The sequence below is a fragment of the Pecten maximus genome, unplaced genomic scaffold (assembly GCF_902652985.1).
Source record: "Pecten maximus unplaced genomic scaffold, xPecMax1.1, whole genome shotgun sequence".
Lineage (NCBI taxonomy): Eukaryota > Metazoa > Mollusca > Bivalvia > Pectinida > Pectinidae > Pecten > Pecten maximus.
In genome coordinates, this window is record NW_022979475.1 from 15,811 (window position 1) to 23,731 (window position 7,921).

General features: G+C 34.6%; 2 long non-coding RNA genes across 2 annotated transcripts; one reads left to right on the forward strand and one right to left on the reverse strand.

Moving 5' to 3' along the window:
• Positions 1-284: 284 nt before the first annotated feature.
• LOC117318692 lies at positions 285-6,536 on the forward strand. The gene is made up of 3 exons (XR_004530432.1): positions 285-378; positions 5,286-5,438; positions 6,486-6,536. It is a non-coding gene; the product is annotated as an uncharacterized LOC117318692 (long non-coding RNA).
• LOC117318693 lies at positions 1,616-2,710 on the reverse strand. The gene is made up of 2 exons (XR_004530433.1): positions 2,038-2,710; positions 1,616-1,665 (listed from the first exon to the last, which is right to left on the reverse strand). It is a non-coding gene; the product is annotated as an uncharacterized LOC117318693 (long non-coding RNA).
• Positions 6,537-7,921: the final 1,385 nt, after the last annotated feature.

Sequence of the window (7,921 nt, forward strand, 5' to 3'; positions counted from 1 at the left end):
CTACTTCTTTGTTGTTCCTGACGCGGGACTGTTTGAGGCGGTAGGTAAGGCCTTGTCCAACGATATTACACTGTTGAAATTTTGATATTGGGATTAATTCAGGCAAAAAATATCATCGTAAAACACACATGCGGATCTTCCTAAAAATGAGCATTACCAACTAGAAATAACTGTAAGTAGGCCTAGTTCATATTGGTCTATATTTAGAAATATGTCATAGCTCATACTTTTATTTAAAAAATTACAGACTCAGTAAAATGGAAAAGAACGAGCTCGAGGAAGCAACACAGGCAACAAAACCTTTCAAGGTTTTTTCCAGAGACAGGGAGGCTAGGAAGGGCGTTGTTGCCTCTTCATTTGAAGATTTGAAAGATGGTTGTAAGTATAGCTAGGAATCTATAGCGCATGCGGACATTTTACTATTTACTAAATGAAAATAATCACTAGGCCATAGGTCCAGTGTTTTCCTGCCTATAATACTGGGTGCGCCCATCGACCCAATTCCCAATGCATTTTAGCCTCATATTTTCACAAAATCAACTAAAAAATTCCCAATTGTGATGATTTTTTAAAATGCGGAAAAGAATCCCAAGTTTTTTAGGAAATATTTGTACCCGGTCAATCTCTGTGAGTGTCGCTGTAATTCAATTTCCCCAAAATACCCCAGAAAGACACCTGAGGTCAATGTAATCATTGTGATCCGAGGTTGGATAAATAGAGGTTATACAATAGTGTTTGTTGGATATGGAAAATATTTCACAAACTCTGACATGAGTAAGTTATTTTTAATAGTTGCAGAAAGACAAGAGCATTAGCGAGTGTCTATAATATTGTAACTTTTAAAATAACTTATGAGACCTGTTTCTACCACAACACTATGGTGAAATTCGATTGAATCATGTGCACTTTCCATTATAAAATACCAGTGCTGGCCGGGACACCGCGGTGTTATCATTTGATTATTGATGAATGATGACATCAATAACAATTGCAGTTCGTGTCAAAGTTCAACTTATCCACCAATCAAAACACCGGAAGGTCATATTCCACTAGTGGAAAATATTTATCCAACAGTTTATACATTGGCCTGAGAGTGGAATAGCACAGGGTATTGTGTGGTACAAATAGTGATCTAGGAAAACTAGGATAAGATATTTTTCCTCAATCTAATTCATGGTACAGAAGAATGTCATGATAAGCCAGTACACAATTAACATGTATCCCTGGTATACTAACTGCAAATATAGTGATTGACTGGATTGAGAGACCTTTGCTAAGTTATATTCATGATATCTCATCATGGATTGTTGATTGTTGGACTAATACTGTCTGTATTATATAGGTTTCCAAGTTTGAGCCCTAAAAATGGCTCTCCACAAAAAATCACATGGTAAAGAAGGCTACCATAAGAAATTTGTACAATAAAATCAATTTCAGATTTGAAAAATTGTAACCTGTACATTGTATGTCATCTCTACGTCAGAGTACAGTAACTTAGTTTAATTATAAAAATATCTTATAAACACATAAAAGGTAAATGTTAATTGTACATTAATAATATGTAAAGTCTTAAATATATGTAACTGGGTTCAAAACACAACTCGAATGCCTCTTGTCAGCTTCATGTTGGTTTATTGTAACCGTTCATCACGGTATTAAAAAACCCTACAATAACAAGACAAAGAATCACTTACACATATACAATACAAACTACATTGGACGTGACAATCAAGGGACATAACTCCCACAACGCATGTTATATGAAAAATTAACAAGAACTGAGCAATATCTATCAATTAGACGAAATATCTGCTATTTAAACAATATTAAAATGTACACATGAATAATTTAAGTATCTAAACCTAGTTACTCTACAGAATCAAACAAATGTGTATCAGAATATTAAAATAATATTAATGTATACTTCACAAATGACATTAGTTTCAGTATATATACCATATGGGTATTTTACTCTTTAGGCACATGCCAAATACATGTAAATATTCTATTACTCTAATAAATGTACTATAAACTCACCCCACATATCATGCGGAGGTTCCGTAATGATGTTTCAACATCAACACACAGCTGTTTTAGATTTGATTTTACAAATACATTGTACATCAGCTGTAATAAAAATACATTGATATAATACTAGTTATGTGAATTTTGTAAGGTTGATTCACAAACCACAACTACACATTTGAACGTATACTTTTTACAATGAAATGACAAAGAGATACATCTTGTGGCTCAGCCCCAGATTCTCTACTCAAGTAATATATTAAAATATCCATAAAAAACATAATTACATGTTGTATCATAGCACAACAATATAATATACATTTAAGTATCAAAATAACACCAATAATAGTAAAAACTCACCAGATCTCTTTGAACATTCGGACAATGACTTCGTAGATGTTATGTGCTTGGATACCAAAGCAGAAGTGATTTTGAATATAGAAAAGTGATTAAAAGCATGCGTGTTAGGTAAAACTGTCCAATGAAAAGTCTATGTCAGGTCACATGACATACATACTCACATTCCTTACATACCTGTCCTACATACAAGACACACAGAACTTACTCTCCAAACAAGTCACACAAATACTTTGAACTAAAGACTATCGCACCAGAAATTAAAAATACATAATACACAATTTATTATTATACATTTTCCCAAAATATAACCCTGTCACATATATGATAAGTATAGCTTTATCATTTTATTTCTTCGCAGTCTTCTCTATAAGATTTGAAATATCTAACCAAATCTCATATTTTGAAAACTTGATTTAAAGCCTGAACTATACTGTATGTAATATAATACCTACTGCATTATATTACATTAATATAATGCAGTAGGTATTATATATTACATGTATACATGTATACAACCCCTTATTAGGCTGTGTATTTTATTGTATTAAATTCATCCCTGCCTAACTTGAAACAGCTACTGTACCAAACAACTTCTAGTCTAGTATGTTGCCAAATGTTTCAGTATTGCCAACTCACCCGATTTCCCAGTGTTGACCCGGGTTTCAGACAATTTAAAATACATATTAACACGATTGACCGGTCTGGTCATCAAATAACCCATGTTTTGAGCTTTAACACCCGAGTGACCAGATTTCAGATACATATGTATGTCAAGAACCTCAATTAATCACTTAAATTGTCAGGTCACCTAAAGGACAAATTAATTGGATTGTAGGGCTTCTAATGATCCCCCTCGATAGGGACTGTGTTTACACAACACAATAGAAGTGTGAACTACATGCATATGTAGTTATAGCCAAGAACACATATTACATATTAGAAGATTCTGTCAACTTGACCTACTAGTACATGTATGGATTTTAACTAACTGAGAACTTTAACAAAATATGTTTTTACGTGCACAGTGACACCACACCAAATCTTCATGCGCACACCAGAAACTATATATAGGACGATTATCTAAGTACAGATTCAGTCTAACAAGCTTCAGCTTACAACGACGGTGACAACGAAATCGTAAAGACAGTCGGTCATGCATCACGATGTCAGTTAAGGCATCCATTCCCATACCAGGCTGGCAAAGACACGGTTAATTAATCATATTTGAGAGCAGAATTATGGAACATTACTTCAAAAACAAACACTAAGATGATGGCTGGAGGATTTACTTAGTACTCACATGGAAAGACATATGTCGGCATATGCATATGCCCACAGCCAGTATATGGCCTCAGACCACAATAATACTTCCGGGTCGTTGTACACGAATGTAGTACATATTGAAATTTCAGGACTGTTGCTAAATATTTTTTCCTGACTTAGCTGCTACAGATATGGACATAATTTTAGCATAGATTTATAGTGCAATATGTAATCTAGTGGCAGAATTTTATTTTGACACCATTTCCATGTTTGTTTGTGAGGCAGGACACGGGGAGTTATAAGGCTTGAGTAGTAATATTTTGTGATTTTCCGGATTTTCCTACAATATAGTAGGGTGGTTACACTTAAATAAAAATAACTTTGTTAAATGCCGGTCATGAGGTACTTTCCAGCTCACTGTATGTTCAGCTTGAATAGTTCTACACGTGATGTGAAAGCCAGATTTTTTGCAAACTTCTGAAATATTTTAATTTCGATTTTTCTTTGGTAGAACAAAGAGGGAAATTAATTGTGGTCTGAGGCCATATGTATCGTAATGGCCACCATTTTGGGTAACTAATGATAAAAATAGAAACGGAAGGCGGTCTGAAAAAATCCGGATTTTTTCTGTATATAAGGGGTCAAAATTTTATTAACTCAAATAATTTTGATTTTTGTATTGTGGTTTAATTTATTAAACTGATGAAAAATAAAATGAGAAAATACAAGGTATTTTTGAACGATTCATAAAATTGAAACTTCAAAAATATTAAAATATTTAATTGTATGTAGAAAAAAAACAAGGCTTTGTACAATTCTGTTCATGCAATTAGTTATATTTATTTTATTTGTTTTTCGTAATTTTTTTTCATAATATTTTTTTTTGTATGTTTTGATTAAAAATGCAAATTTTCAGTGTTTGGTAGATTAAATTAAATAATATAGAAATATTCAATGGGTTCTTGCTATGCTTCATTACCCCATAACCCTGGTTATCACCAGATATATATATATATAGGTTGGCAACACTGATTGTTTAATGGACGAAAATGTTGATATGAACGACTTCTTGGAAACTAAGCAATGGATAATTGTTTCAATTTTAGTGGTACTGGTAGAATCACGGACTTAAGTCCGTGGTAGAATCCCTTGGTGGCAGGGGACTTAATGGGAATGTCAAAAAGGGATCACTTTCGCATTATTGACATTTACTTTTTCCCTAGTGGAAATTAACAATGCCTATAACTTAATTTTTGTGCTTGGAATTTATAATTAAAATACATTATAAGCTAAATTGTAGTTGCTCTGCTGCTGGCAATACTATAGGTGAGTGCATCCTCGGTCCCAGGTGAAAATCGCACTATCGCTTAAATAAGCGATAGTGCGATTTTCACCTGGTGCCGAGGATGAGGTGAGTGATACAGGACCTCTAGGTGTCTTGTTCTCTATATGCTAGGGCTCATCAAGTATATATTAAAGAATAAATTCCATCAGAACATAACTAATACCAGCATAAAAGTAACAGCATTAATAAATGCTATTACTTTTATGCTGGTATTAGTTATGTTTTTATGCTGGTGTTAGTTATGTTCTGATGGTAATAATTTTAACCATAACAATATCAACTTGTTTCTTAGGCAAAGAGAAGTTTGTACTGGATTCAACGGCTAGGATTACTTTTGTGCTGGAAGAAGATGGCACAGAAATTGACACATCCTATTTCAAAACGCTTCCGGCAAACACAAAACTCATCCTACTTGTAGATGATGATGTTTGGCAACCAGTTGCAGGTAACCTAATCTTTTTTTTTTCATGGAGTTGGTTAGGGCTGTCTTGATGTTGTCGAAAGTAATCAATTGATGAGATTCATGAACATATGACAAAAGTATATGTTGAAGTTACAAACTCATTGATGTTTACAAAATTACTCTCAATTTTTCTTTACCAAAGTTTATGATTTTATAACACTGAAATTGCTGATTTGATTATCATAACTTTCATTTAAGCTATGCATTACTAATATCTAAAATGGAATGGATATAAATCCTTTCTGATTTGCATAACAAAACAGAAAACATGAAACTATATATATATATATATATATATACTGACAAGAATCAATGTTGATTTGAGAGAGTAATTTTTTGAAAATGATAACTATAATAAATATACATGTATTTAGGCCTGTTGAAATATATTCCTATAATTACCAGATGTGTACATGTAATTCTGAATATTGCATATTGTCAATATAAGCTTGTAGAGTATTATTTGGAAGGGAAATGGAAACTACGTACAGTGATAAATCTACGTGCGAGTCCCGCGTCCAGGACTTACAGAATTTTGAAAGGACCCATTAAATTTATGGAAATTGGTCACTTTAACACTAATGGACCCATTGTTTTAGCGATACAGATTGAAAAGGACCCATGAAAAATAATCGTAGATTGATCACTGTACGTACAATATCAATATAGCATGATAATTATCACATACCTTTGTTGTATGGGGGGTCGCGGTGGCCGAGTAGTTAAGGCGCATGGCGTCTTAAGTTTATCGCTATAGCCCTCCACCTCTGGGTCTCGAGTTCGAATCCCAATTGGGGCAGTTGCCAGGTACTGACCACAGGTCGGTGTTTTTTCTCCTGGTACTCCGGCTTTCCTCCAACTCCCAAACCTGGCACGTCCTTAAATGACCCTGGCTGTTAATAGGACGTAAATTAACAAAACCAAACCTTTGTTGTAGGATACAATCTCTCAAAAATACTTTACAATTATAAGGCCTTTTGTAATGTGTTTATTATATTCTGCATTAATCAGAATGTTATTTTTTTTCAGGTAGCTCTACATCTTGCAGTGGTTCAAGCTCTGCAGACAGCACTCTTTGTAAGTTCATTGAGTAAATTTTATCAAAAGACATCAGTCTGATTGGCATATAAGAATTTTGCATTTTTATGGTATGGGGTGGTGTTCATCCGTATGTCAACTTTTCATTTAAATCACTACTAATCATGAACCACTGAATGGATTTTGACACAATTTCATGGTCTGAAGCACCCTTGGGCAAAGTGGAACCAATTTTGTATAAACCAAGGGTCTAGCACGCGAAGGGGCCAGATGTCAATCGGGCCCAATAGAGGAAATTGGTAAATTCTTTAAAATCCTCCTTCTACTGCAGGAATGAAGGGATTGGGTTCATATTTAGTCTGAAGCATATGCTAGGGTGCAGGGGGATCAATTTTGTATAAACCAGGGATCTCAGCCCCAAATTTAAGGGCCAGAGGGATGGAGCCCAATAGGGGAAAGTTGGTAAATTCTTTAAAATCCTTCTAATATTCTACTGCAGGAATGAAATGATTGGGTTTATGTTTGCTGTGAAGCATGCTACGGAAAGGGAATCAATTTTGTTTAAGCCAGAGGTCCCATCCCCCAGGGGCCTATTGCGCGGGTCCAATAGGGGAAAGTATGGGCGGCGGAATGGGCAAAAATCCATTAAAACAAAACCAATGTCAAAAGTCATATCAATAGACATCCTTTTCAAATCAACATATGTTATGGAACAATCAATGTTCAAAACCAAACCAATAGACAAGAAAACCAAACCAAAAGACATACAAATTAAATCAATAGACAAACGGAAATCAATAGTCACGGCTGCAGAATCAAGAAATCTAAATCAATGAACTCACAAACTGACGCTAGATGGCGTTGTGTTTCAGTATACGTCATCTATACAGGTCCCCGTGAGTTCGTGTACGCCGCACCCGGACACGGACCCGATCCCCGTACTAGGAATTTGATTTTTTCTCTCAACAACGACTCAATGTATAAATCTCATATATTTCTTATAAATCCTGATTAATTTCGTTGCGAAAATGTTGTGTGTTTGCTGGGTATGCACTACGAATGAAACCAACTACAGCAGCAATATACTTGTACACATCTTTGAGCAGCAGCAGCACAAATCCATCATACAGGTGATGACCATTGAGTGGTGTCGGTAATGGAGGTAGATGGTAACGAAGGTAAACCTCCGGTTAGTTCGAACAAAATTAAATAAATATTGACGAACCTGTTCGAATTATTCGAATTATGCTTCAGAAAGTAAGTGCGAGTTCGAACTATCCGAGCCGATATCGGCGAAAATCTCCGAGACACAAACACATCCATTGTAAATTTGATACGTAACAACGTCGGTCTGAACAATGGCACATTTATAAATAAGTAAAATGATAGTATTTTATTTAATTCAATGTTAATTGATCGTTAAACGT